The 27,419-nt window shown below is 46.0% G+C and overlaps 1 protein-coding gene and 1 pseudogene across 1 annotated transcript in view; both read left to right on the forward strand.

The window, feature by feature from the left end:
• Positions 1–14,666, forward strand: part of LOC129028710 (putative HERC2-like protein 3) — a 44,677-nt gene extending 30,011 nt beyond the window's left edge. Inside the window, 1 exon segment of the mRNA XM_063652335.1 lies at positions 55–14,666. The gene's annotated coding sequence lies outside the window, so the exon portion shown is untranslated.
• Positions 14,667–17,908: 3,242 nt separating this feature from the next.
• LOC134738397 (golgin subfamily A member 6-like protein 7) lies at positions 17,909–27,399 on the forward strand (annotated as a pseudogene).
• Positions 27,400–27,419: the final 20 nt, after the last annotated feature.

Raw genomic sequence — 27,419 nt, forward strand, 5'->3', positions numbered from 1 at the left:
TGAAGTAAGTTTAATAAATGACCTTTCTTAACTCAGTTGCTATTTTACAAATAGGTGTGATGGATGTCAGATGTTTCCTATCAATGGATCCAGATTCAAATGCAGAAACTGTGATGACTTTGATTTTTGTGAAATGTGTTTCAAGACCGAAAAACACAATACCAGGCATACATTTGGCAGAATAAATGAACCAGGTATGGCAGAATGTTTATATTCTCTCTTCCACCAAATATTAATGAAATACTTATTGTGGACCACAATGTATTGGAATTTGTTATTTTAAGGTTCCTATGTATACGGTAATTCTGTAGAGTGAGTACAGTGAAACGGAAGTGACGGTCCTACCCACTGATGACTGGCTGGCTTTTTAAAAAAATCAGGATGGAGTGTCGGGGAAGAATTAGAGTAACTAGGCTTGTTTGCTTGTTTTTCCATAAAGAAACATTAAAAGAATCTCAAGAAACTAGTAAGTGTTTAGTTGCATGGCATGTGGAATTAGTTAGATGGAGAGTGAGGTTTTTCATTTATATACCTTTTACTGTATTTTTCGTTGTGGCAAAATATATATAACTTAAAATTAGCCACTTAATCATTTTCTAAGTTTATAATTCAGGGTATTAAGTACCTTAAGTACAGAGTTGCACAACCATCACAACTCTCTCTTACCAAAACTTTTCACCACTCTGATCAGAAACTGTACCCATTAAGCAGTTTAACTACCCTACTTCCCCTTACCCCAACCCTGGTAACCTTGAATCTAACCTTGGTCTCTATGAATATGACCACTCCAGATACCTCATCTAGATGGAACCATGTAAGATTTATCCTTTTGCGTTTAGCATAATGTCTTCAAGCTTCATCCGTATTGTAGCATGTGTCAGAACGTCATCCTTTTTAATGGCTGAATGATATTCCACTGTATGCATATATCACTTTTCTTCTTTGTGAGACAGAGTCTCACTCTGTTGCCCAGGCTGGAATGCAGTGGCATGATCTTGGCTCAGTGCAACCTCCGCCTCCTGGCTTCAAGCAATTCTCCTGTCTCTGCCTCCTGAGTAGCTGGGATTACAGGCCGGTGCCACCATGCTCAGCTAACTTTTCTATTTTTTTTTAATTATTATTTTTTTGTGACAGAGTCTCACTCTGTCTATAAGGAGTGTATATGTTATATACATTTTTAGTTTTAGTACTTACTGAAGATATTAATTATAACATCTATTTTTGACTCATTCAAATCTATTTTTAGTATATTCTCTTAAACAATGCAAAGACCTTAGTTCTCTTTAACATCATTTATCTTCATTCTGATTTATGCGTTCTTAACATATTTTAATGTTTTGCTTTTGTTTTTTTTTTTGTTTTTTTTTTTGAGATGGAGTCTCACTCTGTCGCCCAGGCTGGAGTGCAGTGGCGTGATCCTGGCTCACTGCAACCAACACCTCCCGGGCTCAAGCAATTCTCCTGCATCAGCCTCCCGAGTAGCTGGGATTGCAGGCTCCTGCCACCACGCCTGGCTAATTTTTGTATTTTTAGTAGAGGTGAGATTTCACCATGTTGGCCAGGCTGCTCTTGAACTCCTGACCTCAGGCAGTCTACCCACCTCAGCCTCCCAAAGTGCTGGGGTTATGTGCATGAGCTACCACGTCCAGCCAAAATTTTATACATTTTATACAAATACATATCTAACAGAACTATAGAAGACATTCTTTTATGCACACAGAAAATGTTCATAAAATCCAGTCATATGCTAAGTGGGTCATACGCTCAAACAAAGTTTCAAAAAATGTCAAAGGATTTGCCAGGCACAGTGGTTCCCAAGGTGCTGGGATTACTGACGTGAGCCACCACACCAGCCAAAACCTTCATTTTAAAAAAGGCTGGGTCATGCATCATGGGTCATGCCTGTAATCCCAGCACTTTGAGAGGCCAACGCAGGCGGATCACCTGATGTCAGGAGTTCGAGACCAGATGACCAACATGGTGAAACCCCGTCTCTACCAAAAATACAAAAATTAGCTGGGCATGGTGGCACGCACCTGTAATCCCAGCTACTCAGTAGGCTGAGGCAGGAGAATTGCTTGAATCTGGGAGGCGGAAGTTGCAGTGAGCTGAGATTGTGCTACCACACTGCAGCCTGGGTGACCGAGTGAGACGCCATCTGAAAAAATAAATAAAGGCTGGGTGCCAGATGTGGTGCATAGGCCTAGTTTGTTGACTCCTGTACTTAAGATATAAAACTCTAAAGAACAGTGGGAGGGAGCTTCCCTCTAGAGGCACAGGAGGGGACAAGTTGGTCCCTGAGCAGTGACTTTATAATAACATGTTACACTGTGTTTTTTGTTTTTGTTTTTTGTTTGTTTGAGACAGAGTTTCACTCTTGTTGCCCAGGCTGGAGTACGATGGCGTGATCTCAGCTCACAACAACCTCCACCTCCCAGATTCAAGCGATTCTCCTGCCTCAGCCTCCCAAGTAGCTGGGATTACAGGCATGCACCACCACATCCGACTGATTTTTGTATTTTTAGTAGAGATGGGGTTTCACCATATTGGCCAGGCTGATCTTGAGCTTCTGGGATCAAGGAATCCACCAACCATGCTTTCCAAAGTGCTGGCATTACAGGCGTGAGCCACTGTACCCAGCCAAGAATTGTTTCTTCTCCTTACCTAGGTAGAGACCTCTTCAGAAATGCTGGGAGATCTTTGGAGAGGGGAGATTTTTCAAATAAAAAATTTAATACTTGGCTGGGCATGGTGGCTCACCCCTGTAATCCCAGCATTTTGGGAGGCCGAGGCGGATGGATCACGAAGTCAGGAGATCGATACCATCCTGGCTAACACGGTGAAACCCCGTTTCTACTAAAAAAATACAAAAAATTAGCCGGGCATCGTGGCAGGCGCCTGTAGTCCCAGCTACTCGGGAGGCTGAGGCAGGAGAATGGCGTGAGCCTGGGAGGAGGAGCTTGCAGTGAGCCGACATCAGGCCACTGCACTCCAGCCTGGGTGACACAGCAAGACTCCGTCTCAAAAAAAAAAATTTTAATACTTTGGGAGGCCAAGGCGGGTAGATCACGAGGTCAGGAGTTCAAGAACTGCCTGGCCAGGATGGTGAAACCCCATCTCTACTAAAAATACAAAAATTAGCCGGGCATGGTGGTGGGTGCCTGTAATCCCAACGACTCAGGAGGCTGAGGCAGGAGAATCGCTTGAACCCGGGTGGCAGAGGTTGCAATGAGCCAAAATAGCACCACTGCACTCCAGCCTGGGCAATGAGAGTCAGATTCCATCTAAAAAAAAAAAAAAACATTGATCTAGTTCTAAACCTCATTTTGAATCCACCCACATTGCTCTGAAATACATTCATCTTTCCTGTGGCTAAAACCTTAAAGCCTTGCCAGTAACTCCCATTGCACTTAAGGAAATCCAGTCTCCTTGTTGTGGCCCCTGAACAGGCTGCTGCTGGCCCACCACGGTGCCTCTAGTTTGTGTAAAATGCATATGTCAACTTATAATAAATCATACAAGGCTTTTTTAGCTCTAAAAGGCTATTATTCACTAGTTGCTGTGTGAATCAGTATTTCTGGGTGCAGTTAGAAGTTATTAGAGTTGATGACCAAGACTCATCTCAACCAGCACGGGGGAGGCATCTGCTCGTTTTATGGTCAGTGACTCTGGGCCTCCTTCTGCTGGGCTCAGTGCTGAGGTGGGTCTGACTCGGCTCAGAGCTGTGCACCCCGGCCCTCCTCCCCAACTTGCATGAGTGCTCTTTAGGATGGAGCCGAACACTGGCTTCTCAAAACCACTTGGCCCCACCACAGGCCCTGAGAACTGATTGAGTCACTCTGGTGGGCTCCCCAGCCCTAGCCAAGAAGGGTTTCTCTAGGGAGCCTGGCCCCCACTCATGAGACCTGGAGCTCCAAAGATTCTAACCAGCGGCCTGCCTCCAGGGAGGAGCCACTCGCCCCCACCAAGCTCCCTTCACAGAGACCCATCCAACAGAGCTGAGGAAAACCATGCCTCATAAATGAATAAATACATAAATAAGGATGCCAGGGACCTATGGATTTTGTAATTCCTGAAAGAGGGCAGAGTGGCTGGCTCACAGCAAGCACAGCAGGAGATACTGCTCCCTGGCCAGGCTGTGCTCTGTCTCTTTGGAGGGAGCCCTAGGGGACAAGAAAATCCAGAGGAGACCAGATCACCCAGAAGGTACCTCTCCACCCCTTCCCTGGAGTTTCTGGGACACGAAGCCCACCCGAGGGACACGTGCCTCCTTGGGAGTTGTACCAGGCCTCCTTCCTGATCTGGCCATGCAGTGGTTTTCAGTGCCAGAAACAGATGAATAAAATAGGCCGTTTATTGGATGTTCTTCAGGAACATGCACATTTCTTTGGATCTTTCCATCGTTTTATCTCTATTTAAAGTTAAATGCTGTGTTATACCAAGTACTGGTAAAGATGTAGAGCTACAAGAATGGTCCAGCTGGCAGTAGCATAAAGTTGTATAAGCACATTGGAAACCTGTTTGGCAGCTTCTACTAAAGCTATATCTATGCTTACCTTCAGAAATTCCATCCTAAGCATGTACACAAGAGAAATGAGTGCATATGTCCACAAAAGGACATATAAGAATGTTCATTGCCATTTTTATCCATAAGAGCCCCAAATGAAAACAACCTAAATGTCCATCAACAGGAGAGTGAATAAGTGGTGATAGTCACATCATGGAATACTACACAGCCAAAAAAGAAAAATGAAGTGGTAGGAACGTTCAACAACATGGGTGAATAGAGGGAGCCAGGTATGAGAGACAGTGCACTGTACCAGCCCACTTAGATGAAGTGCAGGAAGGCAGAACTGACAATGATTGAAGTCAGAAGAGTAGTTTCTTTTGTGGGAAAGTTAGATCAGGAAGGAGCTCTCTGGGGTACTAGAAATCTGCCGTATCTTGGCTGGGTGCAATGGCTCACGCCTGTAATCCCAGCACTTCGGGAGGCCTAGGTGAGAGGGTCGCTTGAGCCCAGGAGTTAGAGACCAGCCTGGGCAACATAGTGAGATCCCATCTCTACAAAAAGTTAAAAATTAGCATGGCATGCTGGTGTGCGCCTGTAGTCTCAGCTACTCAGGAGGCTGAGGCAGGAGGATTGCTTGAGCTCAACAGTTTGAGGCTGCAGTGAGCTATGATTGTGCCACTGCACTGCAGCCTGTCACTTCAGTGACTGAGCAGGACCAGTCGCCAAAAAAAAGAGAAAGGAAAGGAAAGGAAGAAAGAAAGGAAAAGAAAAGAGAAGAAAGGCTGAGTGCACTGCTTCACATCTGTAATCCCAGCACTTTGGGAGGCCTAGGCGAGAGGGTCACTTGAGCCCAGGAGTTAGAGACCAGCCTGGGCAACATAGCGAGATCCCATCTCTACAAAAAATTAAAAATTAGCATGGCATGCTGGTGTGCGCCTGTAGTCTCAGCTACTCAGGAGGCTGAGGCAGGAGGATTGCTTGAGCTCAAGAGTTTGAGGCTGCAATGAGCTATGATTGTGCCACTGCACCGCAGCCTGTCACTTCAGTGACTAAGCCAGACCAGTCACAAAAAAAAAAAAAAAAAAAAAAAGGAAGAAAGAAAGGAAAAGAAAAGAAACGGCTGAGTGCACTGTTTCACATCTGTAATCCCAGCACTTTGGGAGGCCAAGGCAGCTGGATCACTTGAGGCTGGGAGTTTGAGACTAACCTGGACAACATGGCAAAACCAAAAACACAAAAATTAGCCAGGCATGTTGGTACATGCCTGTAATCCCAGCTACTCAGGAGGCTGAGGCATGAAAATCCCTTGAACTCGTGAGCCAAGATCACGTCACTGCACTCCAGCCTCTGTGACAGAGCAAGACTCTGTCTCAAAAAGGAAAAAAAAAAAAAAAAATCTGAAAAAAAAAAATCTGCTATATCTTCACCTAGGTGAGGCTATCACATACATTGATATATATTGGAATATGTGTGTGTGTGTCTCAGTGTATATACCAAAATGCACATTAACAAAGATTCTGGCCAGGCACTGTGGCTCATGCCTCTAATCCAAGCTCTTTGAGAGGCTGAGACAGGTGGATCACGAGGTCAGGAGTTCGAGGACAGCCTGGCCAATATGATGAAAGACCTCTCTACTAAAAATACAAAAATTAGCCAGGCATGGTGGTGCACTCGTGCAATCCCAGCTACTCAGGAGGCTGATGCATAGGAATCGCTTGAACCGGGCAGGCGGGGGTGGCAGTGAGCCAAGATTGGGCCACTGCACTCCAGCCTGGGTGACAGAGTAAGAGGCTATCTCAAAAAAAAAAAAATATATATATATATATATTCCATTAGTAAACATAGAATGATTGAATTATAAAAATCAGCATTGTGACCGGATGCCATGGCTCACACCTATAATCCTAGGATGACACTTTTGAGAGGCTGAGGAGGGCAGATCACGAGGTCAGGAGATCGAGGCCATCTTGGCCAACATGGTGAAACCCTGTCTCTACTCAAAATACAAAAATTAGCTGGGTGTGGTGGTGTGTGCCTTTAATTCCAACTACTCAGGAGGCTGAGACAGGAGAATCAATTGGACCTGGGAGGCAGAGGTTGCAGTGAGCCAAGATTGCGCCACTGCACTCCAGCCTGCCAACAGAGTGAAACTCCATCTCAAAAAAAAAAAAAAATCACCATTTTGTGGTATTTAATTAATTAATTGAGGCAAAGATGGCAATGGATGAAAATACCGTATTAGATGAGAGGATGATGGGGGATGTTTGCAGTGAAGGAGTCAGTTCTCACCACCTGAATTATTTGAACTTAGCACCACTAAAAGTAGAGCAATCAGGTACAGAGTGCCTCCAGACCTGATGAAATAGAAATCACTGACACCATCTAGGTTTCTTTTTTTTTTTTTTTTTTTTTCTGAGACAGAGTCTCACTCTGTCACCGAGGCTGGAGTGCAGTGGCATGTTATCGGCTCACTGCAATCTCAACATCCCCGATTTAAGTGCCTCAGGCTTCCGAGCAGCTGGGATTATGGGAATCTGCCACCACACTCGGCTAATTTTTGTATTTTTAGTAGAGACGGGGATTCACCATGTTGGCCAGACTGGTCTGGAACTCCTGACCTCTAGTGATCCACCCGCGTCAGCCTCCCAAAGTTCTGGGATTACAGGGGTGAGCCACCTTGCCCAGCCTATTTCATATTTTAAATATTAAAAAGTAGAACCTGGCCAGGGGTGGTGGCTCACACCTGTAGTCCTAGCCCTTTGGGAGGCTGAAGTGGGAGGATTGCTTGAGCCCGGGAGTTCAAGACCAGCCTGGGCAACAGAACAAGACTCCATAGTGAGAAAAAAAAAAAAAGAATTAGGAATTTTGTCTAGGATGCTGTTCAGAAGAGTTAGAATAGCAGACCTGAGACTACTATCCTTAGAGAGGGCTGCTTGCAAAGTTGGCGTCTGGGAACATGGGTTTAGAGAGGCCTGTCACCATTCCCTACCTAATAAGAGTGGCTCACTGTGCCTAAACTGTTTGTGCAGACAACACAGTTTATGTTGCTTTCCTTTATTTATTTATTTATTTATTCATTGAGACAGAGTCTCCTTCTGTCACCCAGGCTGGAGTGCAGTGGCATCAACTCTGCTTACTGCAAACTCTGCCTCCCAGGTTCCAGCGATTCTCCTGCCTCAGCCTCCTGAGTAGCTGAGATTACAGGCATACACCAACACACACAGCTAATTTTTGTATTTTTAGTAGAGATGGGTTTTCACCATGTTGGCTAGGCTGATGTCAAACTCCTGACCTCAAGTGATCCACCTGCCTTGGCCTCCCAAAGTGCTGGGATTACAATCGTGAACCACTGCGCCTGGCTGCCAATTTCCTTTGCAATGCTGCTGTTCCTTAGAGTGAGACAAGGGTGAACACTGGTGAACACTGTCTGGGGCGGCCTGGTGGACAAGAAGGCATTGGCCCAGGCCCTGAAGGAGGGTCGGATCCGCGGCAAGGCCCTGGTCATGCACGAGTGGGAACCCTTTAGCTTTAGCCAGGGCCCCCGAAGGTTGCACCCAATCTCTTCTGCACCCCCCACGCTGCGTGGTACAGCGAGCTGGCATCCACCGAGATGCCAGAGGAGGCGGTGCAGGAGATCCGCAGAGCCGTATCCCAGACAGCCTGAAGAACTGTGTCAACAAGGACCATCTGACGGCTGCCACCCACTGGGCCAGCGTGGACCCCGCCGTCGTGCACCCTGAGCTCGACGGGTACCCTCCGGGTGTGGTGGGCGTGGCCCCACTGGCATCCCAGCTGCTGTGGAAGGTATCGTCCCCAGCGCCTTGTTCGTGTCCCACAGCCTCTCCCCTATGGCACACCCGCCCCACAGGGGCCCCTTCTCCTGGCCAAACCATCAAGCCCAAGGCGGATAGAGACCACACCAGTGACCAGTTGTAGCCCCGGAGGAGCTCTCCAGCCCGGGCGCCTGGGCGGAGGGCCTGGAAACCCTTGGACCAGAGTGTGTGGAGGAGGCGCCTGTGTGGCTGCCCTGGCACTGCAGAGACTGGTCCGGGCTTTCAGGAGGCGGGAGGGGGCAGCGCTGGGCCTCGTGTCGGTTGTCGTCATCTGTCTTATGGGTGCTCTGCCCTGTGTCCTTTGCCTTCCTCGTTAAGCAGAAGTCAGTAGTTATTCTCCCATGAACGTTCTTGTCTGTGTACAGTTTTTAGAACATTACAAAGATCTGTTTGCTTAGCTGTTAACAAAAAGGAAACCTGAAGGAACATTTGGAAGTCAGTTTCAGAGTTTTGTTTTTTGTTTGTTGTTTTGTTTTTTTTGTTTGTTTGTTTTTATGTTGGAATGTGCCCCGGAATGAGGCAGTTGGCAAACTTCTCAGGACAATGAATCATTCCCGTTTTTCTTTTCATGCCACACAGTGCATTGTTTCTTCTACCTGCTTATTTTTAGAATAGGAAAACAAAACAAAGGCTGTTTTTCCTAATTTTGCCATGAATCCCCCCTTGTTCCAAATGAAGACAGCATCACGAAGCAGCTTCAAGACAAAAAGCTTGGGCACTGCCCAGCTTGCCCGCTGCCCATCGACTTCTGTCCTGGGGACACAGAGGGTAGCAGCATCCCCGCCTGCACCAGTGCCATCCTGCTGATGTGATAGGCTAGCAAGATTTTGGTTAAAATCATGTCTGTGATTGTAACCGTCTGTATGAATTATTTTAAAGAAATAAAAATCCCAGAAAGAGAAAAAGAAAAAAAAAAAAAAGAAACAGTGAGGCTACTAAGCAGAGTGTCCTCAGGCAGTGGCCTCACAGAACTGCCTGCAGCCCTCTTAAGAGCGGCTTGGCCACTGCAAGACAGGACACAGTCAGCTGGGTGGGCTGGGCCCAGAACAAGTTGATGCTGAGACAACGGAACTTGCACCAGAGATCAAGAACCCTTGAAGGAGTGGACATCTCAGCCAACACCAGCATCCAGGGCTGAGTAGGCACAAGAGAAGACCCACACAGTGTGGCCAGAATGAGCTGGAGGACTGGGACTCAGGCCCCAATACCGCTCCGCCTCTTCCATCCTCATTCTGGTCTAGATCCATATTGAGCTCCTCGCCTGCGAGGTGTTACTATTTCATGCAGTAGACAGACAAAAGCAGTCCACTGTTGGCCGGGCGCGGTGGCTCATGCCTGTAATCCCAGCACTTTGGTAGGCTGAGGCAGGCAGATCACCTGAGATCAGGAGGTCAAGACTAGCCTGTCCAATATGGCAAAACCCTGGCCCTCTAAAAATACAAAAATTAGTTGGGGATGGTGGTGGGTGCCTGTAATCCCAGCTACTCGGGAGGCTGAGGTGGGATAATCACTTGAACCCGGGTGGAAGTTGCAGTGAGTCAAGAAGGCGCCACTGCACTCCAGCCTAGGCCACAAGAGCGAGACTCCGTCTCAAAAGAGAAAGCAGCAACAACAAAAATTCCACTGTCAAGACAGCAGCGTGACCACATGCTACATCTCTTTCTTCTATAGAACATCATTAGACATAGTAAAAAAAAAAAAAAAAAAAAAAAAATGTATTTTGAGACAGAATTTCGTTCTGTCGCCCAGGCTGGAGTGCAATGGCATGATCTCAGCTCACTGCAACCTCCACCTCACAGGTTCAAGCGATTCTCCTGTCTCAGTCGGCCGAGTAGCTGGGATTACAAAAAATACATATATTTTAAAGCAGAGTGACAAATTCATAACTAAGCATGGAGTGAAAGAGGGGACCCCCAGGGAATTGAGATGGTAACATCTTTCTTTAAAAAAGAAAACAAAGTGTGCAAAATGGATGTCTTCTTGTCACTTCACACAGCCTACTGACATAGTGCCCCAGCCCCAGACCCCAAACTCACTGTCCTGCTCGGGGACCCCCAGAACACACTGAACATTGAGGGCACACCACCTACTCTCCTATCCTCACCTCATTCATGCAGGAAATGGCTAAATAACTCAGAAGAGAAGCCAAAAAGAAAATGCACACGGGGAACAGGAGAGAGCAGTCTGCCATTCAAAACACACCTAGACAAGCCTCTCATAGCAGACAAGGGCAGAACCAGGAATTAACACATGTGGGGGAAGATATACATCACAAATAGACAGTAAAATCCGTGGAAGAACCAAGGGAATGGCGAAGCGGAATGTCAGGAAAGGACTTTATAATATGTAGGCCTTAGAGAAATAGAGAAGGAACTGAGACAAAAATCAGTTTGAATCCTTGGAAATAAAAAATGTCATGACTGAAATTAACAATTCAGCAATTACTGAACTGAGAGCTGAACAGAACTTGTAAAGAGGTGTGTGTGTGTGTCTGTATACACATGCTCACGCACACATACAGAATGAAACTTCAGAATATCAAGGACAAAGAAAAAGAGAAAAAAGGTACCGGGAGAAGAGATGATGAATGATGCATAAAACATTGAAAATCAGGCCAGGCTCAGTGGCTTATGCCAGCACTTTGGGAGGCCGAGGCAGGTCGATCGCTTGAGCTCAGGAGTTCAAGACCAGCCTTGGCCACAATGCGAGACTTTGTCTCTACTAAAAATAAAAAAGTTAGGCCAGGCGCGGTGGCTCACGCCTGTAACACCAGCACTTCGGGAGGCCAAGGCGGGTGGATCACGAGGTCAGGAGACTAAAACGGTGAAACCCCGTCTCTACTAAAAATTAAAAAAAATTAGCTGGGCAGGGTGGCGACTGCCTGTAGTCCCAGCTACTCAGGAGGCTGAGGCTGGAGAATGGCGAGAACTCGGGAGGTGGAGCTTGCAGTGAGTCGAGATGGTGGCACTGCACTCCAGCCTGGGTGACAGAGTGGGACCCCATCTCAAAAAATACATAAAAATAAAAAAATTAAAAAATTAGCCAAATATGGTGGTGTGCACATGTAGCCCCAGGCTGAGGTGGGACAATCGCTTGAGCTCAGGAGTTTGAGGTTTTAGTGAGCTATGATCATGCCACTGTACTCCAGCCTAGGCAACAGAGTGAGACCTTGTTTCAAAAGAAACCCCAAAACCAAACAACAAAATAAAATCACAAAAATGAAAATATATCAGATTTCTTCTCATTTTTTAGCTGTATTCTGCATATGAAAGACAAAAATGCAGGACCAGGCCAGGCATGGTGGCTCACACCTGTAATCCCAGCACTTTGGGAGGCTGAGGGAGGTGGATCACCTGATGTCAGGAGTGGGAGACCAGTCTGGCCAACATGGTAATTACATTTTTTATTTCCAAGAATTCAAATGGATTCTTGTCTCAGTTCCTTATTTCTCTAAGGTCTACACATTATAAAGTCCTTTCCTGACATTCTGCTATCACCATTCCCTTGGTTGGTCCATGGATTGTACTGTCTATTTGTGGTGTATAATTTCCCACGTGTTAATTTTTGGTTCTGCGCTTGTCTGCTATGCTAACGTTGAAGCAAGGATGATAATAGAACCTCCCTAAAACTGATCTTTTCCTTGTCCAGGAGCTGAACCCACTTTTGTAAGATGAATGAAAGGCCACAAGATTAGGATTTGGGGTGGGGATCCTGAATTCTGTGAAAATACAGGCATAGTTTCTGTAATCCCTTACTGCTCAGGAGTTATGTGGCCAGAGGTCACAAGATTTGTGTCTTCCCCAATGACTCCTGTAGACAACATCACTATTGTGGAACCAAAGATTGGCCTTTTGGGATGTTTCTTAGACTCACCCCACCTGGACTTAACCTGTGGCCTCATCCAGACGTGGACTCAGTACATGAGGACCATGTCCACACCCCTGTGATTGCATCCCCAACCACTTGGGGTAACATCATTAATTCTTTTGCACGTGGAAATCCAGTTTTCCCAATACCATTGTAATTCCCCGGTGGGTTCTTCCTGCTTGCTGCACAGACAAACCAGTTCACTGAGGCCATGTTATTGCAGAAAGGAGTTGAATTAACTCAATGCCAGCCACGTGGAAGGACTGGAGTTATCACTGAAATCTGCCTCCCCAAAGGCTCAGAGTTTAGGGTGTTTCAAGGAAAGTTTTGTGGGCAGGCAGGGGACTCAGGAATGGGTGCTCTTTAATGGTTAGGGCTTCTCTAGGTGTGTTCTGAATGGCAGACTGTGCCCCACAGGCAGCACCCGGAGACATCTCTTTGCAGCATATCAGCCCAGGCCTCCAGACTGGCCTCTGCTCGCCTCTCCTGTTCCGCATGTGCATTTTCTTTTTGTTTTAGGCTTCACTTCTGAGTTATTCATTTAGCCATTTACTGCAGGAGTGAGGTGAGGATAGGAGAGTACTTGGGGTGCTCTCAATGGCCAGTGTGGTCTGGGGGTCCCTGAGCAGGACAGTGAGTTTGGGGTCTGGGGCTCAGGTGCTATGGCAGTAGACTGTGCGAAGTGACAGGAAGACATCCGCCTTGCATGTTTTCCTTGGTTTTAAAGAAAGACATTACCATTTCATGTTATATTTGTTTTCTGAGACAGAGTTTTGTTCTGTCACCCATGCTGGAGTGCAAGGTGTGATCTCAGCTCACTGCAACCTCCACATCCCAGGTTCAAGCGATTCTCCTGCCTCAGTCTCCCAAGTAGCTGAGATGACAACCAAAAAGTACATTTTAAAGCAGAGTAACAAATTGATAACTAAGTGTGGAGTGAAAGAGGGGACCCTGGAGGACTGGAAATGGCAACGATAGACTATGGACTACGTTTCTCCCATGGCTGATTTGGCCTATGCCCAGGAATGAGCAAAGACAGCAGGCCCGTGAGACTGGAAGCAAGATGGAGTCAGCCATGCTAGACTTCTCTCACCATCATCTTTGCAAAGCTGGTCTCACCATTTATTGAAGTGAATATTCTTTTTTTTATTTGAGACGAAGTCTTGCTCTGTTGCCTAGGCTGAAGTGCAATGGTGCGATCTCAGCTCACTACAACTTCCATCTCCCGGGTTCAAGAAATTCTCCTGCCTCAGCCTCACTATGCCTGGCTAATTTTTGTATTTTTAGTAGAAACGGGGTTTTACCATGTTGGGCTTCACAACACACATCAGCCCATCTCCTCTCCTGCTTGGCAGGTATGGTCATGATCCTCATTTCCCAGTTAAAGAAACCAAAACTCCATTATGATGTTTCACCATATTGGCCAGGCTGGTCTCAAACACCTGACCAAAAGTGATCCAAGTGCCTCAGCCTCCCAAAGTGCTGGGATTACAAGTGTGAGCCACCGCACCCAGCCAATTAGGAGTAAATATCCAACATTTAGCCAGGTGCAGTGGCTCACTCCTTAACCCCAGCACTTTCAGAAGCTGAGGTGGGAGGATCACTTGAGCCCAGGAGTTTGAGTCCAGGCCTAGCAACATAGTGAGACCCTGTCTCAACAAAACATTTAAAAATTAGCCAGGCATGGTGGTGTGCACCTCTAGTCACAGCTACTTGGGAGGCTGAGATGGGAGAGTATTTGAGCCCAGAAGGTCAAGTAAGCTGTGGTTGTGTCACTGTACTCCAGTCTGCATAACAGAGCAAGACCCTGTCTCAAAAAAAGAAATCCAAAATGTATAAATAATTGATACAACTCAAAACAAATAACCCAATTTTTAAAATGTTAAAAAAAAAACTTGAAGAGACCTTTCTTTAAAGAAGATATAAAAATAGCAAGTAGGTATCTGAAAGGTGTTCTGCATTATAGATCATTAGGGAAATGCAAATCAAACCCACTGAGATACTCCCTCACACCCCTTACGACCATTATCAAAAAGTCAAAAGATAAATGTTGGCAAGAGTGTGGAGAAATGGGAACTTTTGCATGCTATGGATGAGAATGTAGATTGGTACAGCCATTCTGGAAAAGAGTATGAAGATTTCTACAGAAATTAAAAATAGAACTGCCATATGACTCAGCAATCCCTCTCCTCAGCATACAGCCAAAGGAAATGAAATCATTACTTTGTAAAGATACCTGTATTCTCATGTTCACTGCAGTCTTAATCACAATAGCCAAGATATGGTAACAATCTAAGTGTCCATCAATGGATAAATGGATAAAGAGACTGTGGCACACATACACAATGGAATATTATTCAGCCCAGAAAACAAACAAGGTCTTGCCATTTGCCACAAGATGGATGAGGCTGGAGGATGTGATGCTACGTGAAATAAAGCATACACAGAAAACCAAATATTGTGTAAACTCATTTATATGTGGGATTTAAAAGTGTAAATAAATCTACAGAGATAGAGAGTAAAATATTGTTTACCAGGGGAGATAGGAGAGGGGAGGAATTGGGGACATGGAGGCCAAAGGATACAAAGTAGCAGGTATGAAGGATGAACAAGCCTAGAGATGTAATGTGTGACATGAGGACTGCAGGGAACAAAATTGTTCTGTATGTGAAATTCATGCTCAATGAGTAGATTTCAACTGCTCTTGCCACAAAAGCAACAAGGAAATGGGGAACTATGTGAAATGATTGGTGTGTTAATTTCTTTCAGTATAGGAGTCTTTTTACAATCTGTGTATAACCCATAACATCATGTTGTAAGCCTTAACTGTACACAAGAAAATTTATTTTTAAAAAAGAAAAATTGACAAAGACTGACAAAGCAAAGACTAAGTAAATAAAAACAGGGGTAACTCTATTTATATCTGTTAAACAAAAAATGAGTGACCAAATGAGGCAAGTGCCTCCATCAATAGACCTTTGTTGAGCACAATTTCATGACACCCCTGGAAAAAACACAAGCCACAGAAACGCCTGTGACCTGTGCTTTCCAAAGAGGGTTTTGGGAACTCAGCATGTAAGGGGAGAATGCAGGCAGGACAGAAGAAAGGGAGGGGGAGCAGGGAGTGAAGGGGTGGTTACATTCTTAGGAAGCTCTAATTAGTGCTCAGTAATCTTCATTTTAGGTAAGATAAGGTAAACATCTGAAAAGAGGGAGGAAAGAGTCAATTATGCAGCCATCTTAGGGTAGGTGGAAGAGTGATTGATCTCATGTTCTTGTTCTGTACCTGGGAAGATAAGCCTGTAATCAACATTGTCAGTGTCAGATTGAATAGAACTCAGTTTTACATTTTAAGCTGAGGTTGCATAGCCACAGTTACAACTAACATATGCTTATTTTATAGGGGGACATAGATCCGGAAAGATTTAGGGGCTAGCAAGGAATGTCCCTGTGAACAGTTTGTAAGGGGGGCCATATGGAGAGGTACGTGGCCTTTTGTGGTAGTGGGGACCTGGCTTATGTCTAATGCCATCACACAGGGTTGTGAAATGGCAGCTATCTCTTTGGGGAGAAAGAATGGCAGTGTTGCACGACTCAGCTCCCAAACTCATGTCTCCCTTAGCATAACAGGTTTGGTGGTTCCAAGACTTTATTTTCTTTTACATATTAAAAAATACTCTAATGAAAGAGCTATGTGAGAGATAAAGAGGGTATTTCCTAATGATAAAAGGGTGCAACCAGCAGGGAGAAAAAGGAATTCTAAATTTGTTTATGCCTGGTAACTTAACCTTAAAACACACAGAACAAAGCTTAACAAATGAAAAAAAGAAATAAGTTGATGATCATTGTGGGAAACTTTAATACTTGTCTGTCAGCCACTGAAAAATAAACAGCCAAACATCAGTAAGGAAATAGAATCTTTAAAGGATGCATTTAACACGCTGGACCTAATTGAGATACGTGGTACACTACACTCAACATGCAGAATACATATCCTTTTCAAGTGCAGAAGCAATATTTATAACAATTAATCATATTTACGATCATTGAGAAGACACAAATTCCAAAGAGTTTTAGTTATACAAATATTTAATCAGAGTGGAACTATAAGTTTGGAAATTAAGCAAAACATTTTCAGTATGGTAAAGGGATGAATAAAATCAAAGTTTGCTTTTTTGAAACACTAATAAAACTGATGGCCCCTGCAAGATTGATTAACAAAACAGACAAAAGGCACAAACTCTAACCGCAGACCTTATAAGTATTAAAAAGATAAATGAATAATAGAACAACTTTGAAATTTTAGATAAAATGAACAAATTGATTCAGCAAACACAGGTTACCAAAATGAATATTCAAATATATGTAATTGAACCTGTAATTAAACACCTTAAAAAGAAAACTACAGTCTCTCATGGCTTAATAAGTGAATTCTTTCCAAATGCTTAAGGAAGAAATAGCACACATCTTACATCAACTCTGTCAGAAATAGGAGAAGAAACATATTCCAAATTGTCTAACCAGCATAGCTTTAATACTATGTATTAAAACCTCACAAGTCTGGGCGCGATGGCTCACGCCTGTAATCCCAGCACTTTGGGAGGCAGAGGCGGGCAGATCACAAGGTCTGGAGTTCAAAACCAGCCTGGCCAACATGGTGAAAAATTTAGTAGATTTTTGTATCTACTAAAAATACAAAAAAAAATGAGCCAGGCGTGGTGGCATGTGCCTTTATTCCCAGCTATTAGAGAGGCTGAGGCAGACGCCGTGACAGTGAGTTGAGACTGTGCCACTGCACTGCAGCCTGGCAACAGAACGAGACTGCATTTCAAAAAAAAAAAAAAAAAAAAAAAAGGATGAAAATTGAATTGCAGTATAATCTTAAAACTTTTGAGAAATCTATGTTTTTCAGCTAAAAAGAGACAGACTCAGCCTTTTTCCCTCCTTGGAAGGCAATCCAAGACCTGGAAAAACAGCAGCCACTTTGTAACCACAAGAATAAAAACATGGCTAAGGAAGTATCAGGAAACTGAAAAGAACCATGGACTGCCTTCCTCTGCAAATTTTAAGTGACAATAATGAAATCTATATTTCTTTAAGTCACTGAATCAGATTAAATTTATGTAGCCCTAAATGAGGTATTAAATACTAAAATACACACTAAAATACAAAAATTTTGGTCTTGAACTGTTGATCTCAGGTGATACACCCATCTCAGCCTACCAAGGTGCTGGGATTACAGGCATGAGCCACCACACCCACCTCAAAACCTTTGTTTTTTTAAAGATATTAGACATGTCTAGTTTGAAAAAAAAAAAGCCCTTAACAATAATGTAGGAGAATAAGAGAAACTTTTTCCAAAAAAGAGAAATCACTGTGATTATTTTATCTTATTGGAACGTTGGATAATATAGTCTGCTTTATTAATCATCAAGCATGCTGTAAATTTTCCATTATAATAGGATTTGTACCTCAATTAAGGTGATAAAGTTTTAAAGTTTAGAAAGTGAAAGCCAGCCCCGTCCCTCTCCCAGAGTGCACGGGGACAGAGTTGCATGGGCAGCTTTCCTTGTGACATCACAGGACCTTCATGACATGCCGCTGCCTGGCCCCACCTCCTTTCCCTTTCATCTTTCTCATTGACCAATGGGCTTGCAGCATTAAGGCCACGCCCCTATTCTGCATTCTAGTGCAGCCCTGGTGATGCCTCCTCTGGCTCAGTCACATAGCTGCGTGGTACGTGACTGGAGGCATATCATTGTCCTCGCCTGGATCACGCCAATGTGGCCCCAACCCCACCTCCCCACCCCATGATGTCAGAAAAAACCCAACAGAGCAAATTGGCTGAGGCCAAGGAAAAGGTAAAATGCATCAGATTGTGACACCCCAAACCCAACCCTGCCCCAGGCCCCTCTGACAGCAGAACAGCTGCCAGAGTCCATGTCACTCCAGAGGTACACCGGGCTGGGCCCCCCCAGTGCCTCTGGGCTCCCCTAACCAAAATCTTGTGTCAGCCCCAACCCCTCAGCAGTCTGCCCCTGACCTCATCTGACTTTGAGCTGGTGACTCATGGGGCTCCCCACTCCGTACTCTGCCCTCACCCCCTCTTGCTCGAAAACTGACCTCCCTGGGCCCTTTGGGCTCACGTTTCCAAGGAACTGGATGCCACAGCACCTGCCCTCACCAGTCACCCCAGGGTGACTTTGGGCAGGTGACTCCTGGGACTCCCCGCTCCATACTCAGCACTCACCTACCGCTGCCCCAAGCCCAACCTCCCTGGGCTCTTTGGGCTCACATTTCCAAGTACCTGGGTCCCAACCCTGTTAACCCCACCCCAATCTCAAAGAGGCAGCTTGGGCATGGCACTGATGTGTCCCCCATCCCCCACCACACCACGGAGGAGTGGAACATACTGACGGCACCGTCCCTCTAGGAACTGTCATTACTGCTGCAAGACTGGCCTTTGATCTTAGGACCCATCCCCTAAGTTTTCTCACCCCATTTCTGGTTCCTCTGTTTGCAGCACAGATTTCCAGCTGAAAGGGAATGGGGACTGTGTGACCTAGGAGTGAGAAGTTTCAGGATGCCTTACTCCCTTAACACAGACATTGACAGTTTGAAAAGCCTACACCTCCCTTGTGAACTCAAAATGTTGACAGTGTCTCTGGGTGGCAGTGGGAAAACAGGTTTGGTTTGGTTTGGTTTTCTCCCAGGCTTCTACTCTCCAGAGAGACTTCAACAGTTTTTTCTAAGTTATCCAGCTCATATTTGAATTCTCCATGGTTCTTGCACCAGAGTGCCCATCAGTCAGTGATCTTTGAAGTGAGATTTGCTCATCTTCTGCAGAAGAGATCTTGGGAAACTGAACTTGACAACTTGAATCTTCCTCATCTCATCTCATCCTGGGGTACTTTGAGTACCACAGGATACATATGGGACATCTTTCTGAAGCATCAGTTTCCCTTGATTCTCTTGAAAGAGACAAAGCATTAATGTTCTTAGGGATGACAGTCACATAGATTTCTAAGAGTGTAGCAGACTTCTCTCTGAAATGAAGCTTGGGTTGTCCTCTTTCTGTTCAATTCCCAGATTTAACAGAAAGGCTGCCTTCTGCCCTGAGGATACATGACTCTAACAGGATGTATGACTGTAAACCACACAGTGTACACCTTCCTGCCTACTTTTTATTTTCTACCTCTGTCTCTGGTTTTGGTCCCTGGCAGCTGCTGATTTGTGGCAAAACCCCAGAGCTCACAGTCAGAAGACTGAGTTAAGTTCCATTACTGCCTTTCTTTTAGCCACAGTATCAATCCCTCTCAGTCACTAAGTGATTGCAACAGCACCTCGTACAGTTGTTGGTGGCATTAAATCAGATGGTCTATGAGAGTATTTTGTATAAAATGTAAAGTGACTGTAGGAGCTTGTAGTTCTCATGAGTATCACTGCTCCTCTTTTCCACAGTTTACAGGCTATCATCAGTGGAACAGTGCTTGTGTTGGTACTGGAGCAACCGACACCAAACAGAAGAAAATAAATAATGACACTAACCCTGAGACAACCACTTCTGGTGGTTGCCATTCACCTGAGGATGTGAGTCTTGGCTGGCTGGTCTCCTGAGGACAGGGGACACAAGGGGAGGTTGAGGGTAACTGTTAAGATTGTGGAAGGAAGAACTGCCGGGTACTGGTTAAGAATTCTGGGTTTGAATCCTACCTCTCTCTCCATCTGTGAGGGACATGATTTACAGCAAATTGCTTGAGTTCTTTGGACCTCTCTTTTCACATCTGTAAAATAGGGGTGGTAATGTTTTACTTACATGTGTGAAGTTTAAATCAGATTTGTTATTGTTGTTGTTTTTGTGTTAATCCCTAGTCCAGCACCTGCTGTAAACTCCTCTCCTCTTTGGGCTTCCATTTCCTGAGGAGGTAGAGTTAGAGTGTCAGAGGTTTCTGTTTGCTCTGAGAGTCTTTGATTTAAAGATTCACTAGAATGGAAACCTTGGGGCCAAGGGCTCCTGTCTGCCTTTTCCGTCCTATATCCCAGCTGTGAAGAACCGTCCCCGGTCCCCATGTACTTGGTCAATGCTTGTTGAATGAACACATCTTTCTAAATCACAAGCTAGCAGAAGGGTGGGCTTTTCTCACATTCCATGTCTGAAGGTTTCTGTTACTGTCTTTTCCAGAGAATCTAGTTTCAGACTTTCAGTTCTGTGGCTGTGGGCAAAAACCAACAAAGAACCAAATCCTTTTTCTTTGGCAGTTAAGGAGTGTTGACCAGTTCATGCTCCCACTGGGTCTAAGAACTTTGCCCTTAAAATCCATTCCTGACCCCTGCTTACCACTTCCTGCCCTGGGGAATAGAGTCGAGGGGCCACCCTCAGTCACCTTCCTTTGACTCTCCCCACAGAAACAACAGAACCGAGCTCAGCTGAAAGAAGTAACATGGTTTCTTTGTTTGCTCATGACATGACTGCTGGGTTTGGGGGGCACTCAGATGTAGAGGCCCCAGTCTCATCTCGCCTACTCCCAGTACGGGGAGGGAGGCTCACCTCCCAGATTCCAGCCCATCCCCACAGGGTCCCTGATAACCTGGTCCCATGGGTGGGCCTGTCCTGGGGAAGGGGGCCATTCTGGGGGCATGTCTCTTGCTGTGGATCTCTGCTTCCCCCTAGTAAGAGCTCTGTCTTCCTCTTCCTATAGGAAAAGAAGGCGAGCCGTCAACATCAGCCAGCCCTAAGGAGGCAGCTAGAGGTGAGTGGAGGGGGTGAAGTTCCCTCCTGTCCTCTGGATGAGGTTTCTTTGCTTCTCTTTCAGCACTTGCTTGTCTTTTCTCCCAAATGCACAGGATCATACAGTACAAATCCTTATGTGTCAGAAAACTGAACTGGAGACAGTGCTCTATTACAGCCAGGATGCTGCCGGGAAATTTGAAGGTGGGAATCTGGGCACCCCATCATCCTTCAACCTCGCATTTTCACAGGCCTTTAGGGGGAGTCCTTTGGGCCGCATCTCAACCTCTCTCATTCCAGGAGAGTCCCAGGATCTGGCAGACCGCCTGCATCATTCCTGGCACTTTGAAGGAGAGTTACAGTGGGCCCTCTCCTCTGTGTCCACACAGCACAAGAAGGCAGACAGGGTGAGTCCAACCACCTGCCCGGTCCCATGGGAGCCCAGCTTTGCAGATAGAGGAATGAGCCTAAAGGTCCCTTCTGCAGGATGCAGTGTCCTGCCCAGAAGACAGCATGGGCCATTTCTTGCTGCTTTTGTGTGTGGTTGTTAGAGGCAGGTTAGAGCTGAGTCAGCTGCTGTGGGTGAGTTGCGGGGTGCTGTGGGGAGCAAGCACTGGACACAGAGCTCCGAGGCCAAGTGCCCACTCTGCCCATACTTGGCTGCACCCTTGGTCAAATCCTAGGTGGGGGTTAGGGTACTTGTACCATGAAGGTACAGAAGAGTATCTTTAGTATGTTACCATTTGTGTAGAAAGAGGGAACACACATACGTGTGTGTGTGTGTATGTATTATGGTAATATACATAAAACATGTTTGTAAGGATTCATAAAAAACTCAGGAGATAGGAACAGTATTGGGGGGAGATATTTCCCTTCTGTACCTTCTGAGGTTTGGACTATGCCAATGTATCGTTCTTTCAAAAATCAACAAAGGATTAATTTCCTTCTCCTTATCTGTGTCCCTACCCCCAGCGAAAGAATGGGCTTAGAGAATCAGATATACCTGGGTTTTGAAATCCCAGCTCTAAGTGATCTTAGGCAGCACTTAACCTTTAATACCCCATGTTTTTCCATCTACACAATAGAGGTGATCATGGTAACTGTCTCCTATGGAGGTTGTGAGGATTAAATGGGATTGTTAGCATCGTGCCTGGTGAAGCACTCAATAAAGTTTCCAACAGTGGTAGTAATAACAGTAATAGCAATAGCAATATTATCTCATCTCTCTGGGACCCTGTTAGCCAGCTATCAATTCAATCTCTTTCCCTGTCCCTTCCACCCTTACTGAGTTCTTTGAAAAACAAGTGAGAGCCAGATGCGGTGGTGCATGCCTGTAATCCCAGCTACTTAGGAGGCTGAGGCAGAAGAATCACTTGAACCCAGGAGGCGGAGGTTGCGATGGGGTGAGATCGCGCCTGTGCACTCCAGCGTGGGCAACGAGAGAAACTCCATCTCAGAAAAAGAAAGAAAGAAAGAAAGAAAGGAAAACAAATGAGACCATGGGCTTGGAAATGTCTTGAGAACATGTCAGGTGTGATTGAGAGGGAGCAAGAGTTACTGTGGAGTAGTCACTGTAGCTGTCGTTACTGGTCGGCCAGCTGCTCCTCTGCCTGCTCTATCCTGACTTGACCTTTCTCTGTTTGTAGTACATCGAGGAGTTAACAAACGAGAGGGACGCCATGAGTCTGGAGCTGTATAGGAACACGTAGGATGGGGGAAGGTGGGATGGGAGGTCTGGAAGCCCTTAGTGGGGGTGGTGTGCTGGGAGGTGGGGGGTACAGGTGAGCATGGTGAGAGGCTCATACAGGTTTTCATGTGTGCACAGGGAAGCTCTAGTGCCGCCTGTGCCACTGACTCATGGGGTAGCCTCAGGCAACTCATGTCCTCTCTCTGGCCTGCCACCTGGGACTTTTAATTCCTGGGGTCCCTTCCAGTGCCATGATTCTGTGGTTGTGGGGTGAGGCAGAGGGTCGATCACCAAAGCAGTCCTTTCTGTTCTTCATTCATTCCTTTCTCTACTGCCTCTGGCTATAGCATAACCAATGAGGAGCTGAAGGAGAAAAATGCTAAACTACAAGAAAAACTTCAAATCATAGAATCTGAAAAGTCTGAGATCCAGCTCAACATCAAGGAGCTAAAAAGGAAGCTGGAGAAGGACAAAATCCTGCTGCCACAGGTGAGAGACTGCAGCCCTCGGGGGTGTGGGAGCAGCATCCAGCTGGGACCATGGTCAAGGGATCATGCAGGGTATGGGGAGGGTCCAGCCAAGAGTTGGAAAATTTGGGCCCTTATTCTGGTCCCACCATAGAATCCTCTAGAGTGTGCTAAAAATCTACAAAGTGGGGACCTGCCTGGGAAATCAGAACCTCAGGGTTAGGGCTTAAAATTTCTTTTTAAAGAATCATAGATGAAAACCATTGTTTTATAGATTACATTTATATAGTTAGCTTATGAGTCTATTTCCTTTTCAGGTTCAAACCAACACTTTACAGGAGGAGAAGATGTGGAGGCAGGAGGAGAAGCTTCAGGATCAGGAGGAGAAGATACGGAAGCAGGAGGAGAAGCTACAGGATCAGGAGGAGAAGATACGGAAGCAGGAGGAAAAGATGCGGAGACAGGAGGAGAGGCTGTGGGCACAGGAGAAGGAGCTGCGGGAGCAGCGGGAGCAGATGTGGGAGCAGGAAAAGGAGCTGCAGGAGCAGGAAAAGAAGATGCAGGAGCAGCAGATGAGGGAGCAGGAGCAGCAGATGGGGGAGCAGGAGGAGAAGATGTGGAGACAGGAGGAGAAGATGTGGAGACAGGAGGAGAGGCTGTGGCAGCAGGAGAAGCAGATGCGGGAGGAGGAGGACAAGATGCGGGAGCAGGAGGAGAAGATGTGGAGACAGGAGGAGAAGATGTGGAAGCAGGAGAAGGAGCTGCGCGAGCTGGAGGAGCAGATGCAGAAGCAGAAGGAGCAGATGTGGAAGCAGGAGGAGCAGGTGTGGAAGCAGGAGGAGCAGAGGCCCAAGCTGGAGGAGCAGATGCAGAAGCAGGAGGAGCAGATGTGGAAGCAGGAGGAGCAGATGCGGAAGCAGGAGGAGCAGATGCGGAAGCAGGAGGAGCAGATGCGGAAGCAGGAGGAGCAGATGAGGAAGCAGGAGGAGCAGATGCGGAAGCAGGAGGAGCAGATGCGGAAGCAGGAGGAGCAGATGTGGAAGCAGGAGGAGCAGATGAGAAAGCAGGAGAAGGAGCTGCGTGAGCTGGAGAAGCAGATGCGGAAGCAGGAGGAGCAGATGAGGAAGCAGGAGGAGCAGATGCGGAAGAAGGAGGAGCAGATGCGGAAGCAGGAGGAGCAGATGAGGAAGCAGGAGGAGCAGATGAGGAAGCTGGAGGAGCAGATGAGGAAGCAGGAGGAGCAGATGCGGAAGGAGGAGCAGATGAGGAAGCAGGAGGAGCAGAGTCCCGAGCTGGAGGAGCAGATGCGGAAGCAGGAGGAGCAGATGAGTAAGCAGGAGGAGCAGATGCGGAAGCAGGAGAAGGAGCTGCGCGAGCTGGAGAAGCAGATGCGGAAGAAGGAGGAGCAGATGGGAGAGGTGGAGGAGCAGATGTGGAAGCAGGAGGAGCAGATGCGCAAGCTGGAGGAGCAGATGCGGGAGCAGGATGAGAGGCTGCGATTGAAGGAGGAGAGGCTGTGGGATCAGGATGAGAAAATGCGCGAGGAGGAGGAGAAGATGTGGATACAGGAGGAAAAGCTTCAGGAGCAGGAAAAGGAGCTCCGGGAGAAGGAAGAGGAGATGCAGAAGCAGAAGATGCGGGAGGAGGAGGAGAAGATGCGGGAGGAGAAGAAGATGTGGGGGCAGGAGGAGAAGATTCGGGAGAAGGAGAGGATGGGAGAGCAGGAGGAGAAGATGCGGGAGGAGGAGAAGATGCGGGGGCAGGAGGAGAAGATGCGGGAGAAGGAGAGGATGGGAGAGCAGGAGGAGAAGATGCAGGAGGAGCGGTGCTCAGAGCCCCGCCTCCCTCCCTCCAAAGACCTTTCTGATAGGAGCCACCCTGGCAGTGTGGAGCCTGCAGGAGAGGCCGGGAAGGGTTATTCCCATGACAACCGCACTGCACAGCAGATGATGCAGCTGCTTGGTGGAAGGAAGAACGCCCAAGAGCGCCCAGTCTTAGGCAGCACCTCCTGCATCCCATTCTTCTACCGAGGAGATAAGAAAAAGATGAAGATCATCAGTATCTAAAAGCCGGCACTGTCAACAAGGCCTACAGAAGTGTAAGCCGCTGTGTAACTTTGTGAATATCGTCTGAGAACAAACTTGAAAAAAAGAGAAAAAAGAAAATTTATTCTAAATTGTGGCAAAGTACTGGCTTGGTGCAGTCACCCACACTTGTAATCGCAGCACTTTGGGAGGCCTAGGCGGGGGGATCACCTTAAGTCAGGAGTTCAAGACCAGCCTGGCCAACATGATGAAACCCCGTTAAAAAAGTTAGCCGGGCATGGTTGCACACGCCTGTCATCCCAGCTACGCGGGAGGCTGAGGTTGCAGTGAGTCTACATCACACCACTGCACTCCAGTCTGGGTGACAGAGTGAGACTACACCTCAAAAAAAAAAAAAAAGTTTCTACCTGAGGACTATAATATCTATGTACGTTTCTATTGTTTTTTTCTTGGTCTTTCTCATTTAGTCTTGTGTTGTCTTGTCTTATGGCATGCCTAGTAAACTTTTATCTGCCTCCAGAGAGTAATGACTTTGACTTTATGGCACACAATTGGAGTAAGACCAGACCACCTTCATCTGGTTTGGGACTAAGCTAGTTCAAAGCAGGTTTTAGGTTTTGTGACAGCTGGTCTATGTTTTATTCATTTGGACTCCTAGGGGTGGCCCTTCCAGGGTCCCCACCAAGGTCCCATCTCCTTCCTGGGATCCAAATTCTCATTAGGTCATTTCAGCCCTGTGAGAGTGCCAAACATTCAGCTAGGCTCTCCAGCCTCTTAACTATCACTTCACACTCAGTTTCTTAGCCTCTTAGCCCTCTACTGTTGACCAATCACCAAATGTGGGAAAAGCACTATAGACTGTCAGGGTCACTTCCTAGGCCTGGTCACTCAAGTCCTGGCTGAGGTCTTCAATTACCTTCCAACAACTGTTTTTGATGGGGGGGGGACACATTTTTTTGTGAGAGTCTAAATAGTTTCTGTGGCATAAATGCATGGTTTAATGGTGCCTGGGTTGTAACAGAAAAGTGTATGGGCAAAAATCATAAGGGAAAAATGATTCATATTTTATGTCTGTCTACATTAGACCTGCTCAGGGAATAGAATTTGGGAATCACATAATAAATAAGAAACTGCATGCTTGATTGAACATTTGCTTTCTTCACTATCAGGACATGGGGACATATATTGTAAGACTTTTAAAGGCATTTGGGAGAGATTTTATATAGGCCATAAAATGCATTACCCCTCAAAAATAAGAATCACTGAAGAATATAGTTGACTCACAGAAAAAAAAAAAAATCCTCTCTAATTTTAAGCCGCTATTAGTTCTCTTTACAAAAAACTTGGGAAAGTTATTATTTTTATTTTTTTGCAAACTTTAACCATGACCTTGCTTTACTTCCATGTATTTAATTTCACTGAAATTATATTTCAAAGAAAAGTCTTTCTGGAAATTGTTTTTACTTTAATACCCAAAATTGGAACAACAGCACTCACAGGAGCAAGGCTCCAACCAGTGGATCAGCTGTTTGGCGTGGATGTAGAAGAAGGTGCATTGAAACTCAGTACATCTGTGTTTAGCCTTAGGCAGAAAGTCTGTTTCTTCAAGTAAACCTAATGTACTAAAGATACTCCCTGCAGATGGCTTGTTTCCAGCCCATGGCAAGGTAGACAAGTCACATGGCTTTAAAGGCAAAGCCGTCTTGTCTGTCTCATGGGGACATAAGAACAATCGATTGTTGAAGGAATCCTAGGGCTTTTGGCTTCCAGTACAGACAGACAGATGTGCCTCTCTCGACCTTGCTGAAGCAGGCCCCAAATATTCACTCCTAGAACATGGAGACAAAGAGAGAAATCGAACTTTCCAATATATTCCAGTTTCTTCTAGATTCAAATATAGCTCTGAAATGAAGATGAGATTGTTTGCATTGTTGCATTGTTTTGAAATTTTATTATTAAACCCCACAATTCGAAGGCACGGAAATGTTTGCCTAGCATTCAGCACACCCCAAACATTTCCAGATGGGTTGCAAGAAGTCAACCTCATCCAGATTTTGTTTCTGCTGGTGATGTCGTCCCTTGCTGTATGTCCTTGCATATTTTTCCTGCCAGCTGTGGGAAGTGACAGGACATGGTTTAATTTGGGCTGCTGTTCTCTTTCTTTAAGCCTGCAGCAGACAGCCCTTTTGAAACTCACCCTTTGCCTCTCCTCCCTCCTATAATTCATTTTATTCCTCATTTTTTTTCTGATAGTGCATATTACTTGAGATTTTCCTGGAAAA

The sequence above is a fragment of the Pongo pygmaeus genome, chromosome 16 (assembly GCF_028885625.2).
Source record: "Pongo pygmaeus isolate AG05252 chromosome 16, NHGRI_mPonPyg2-v2.0_pri, whole genome shotgun sequence".
Lineage (NCBI taxonomy): Eukaryota > Metazoa > Chordata > Mammalia > Primates > Hominidae > Pongo > Pongo pygmaeus.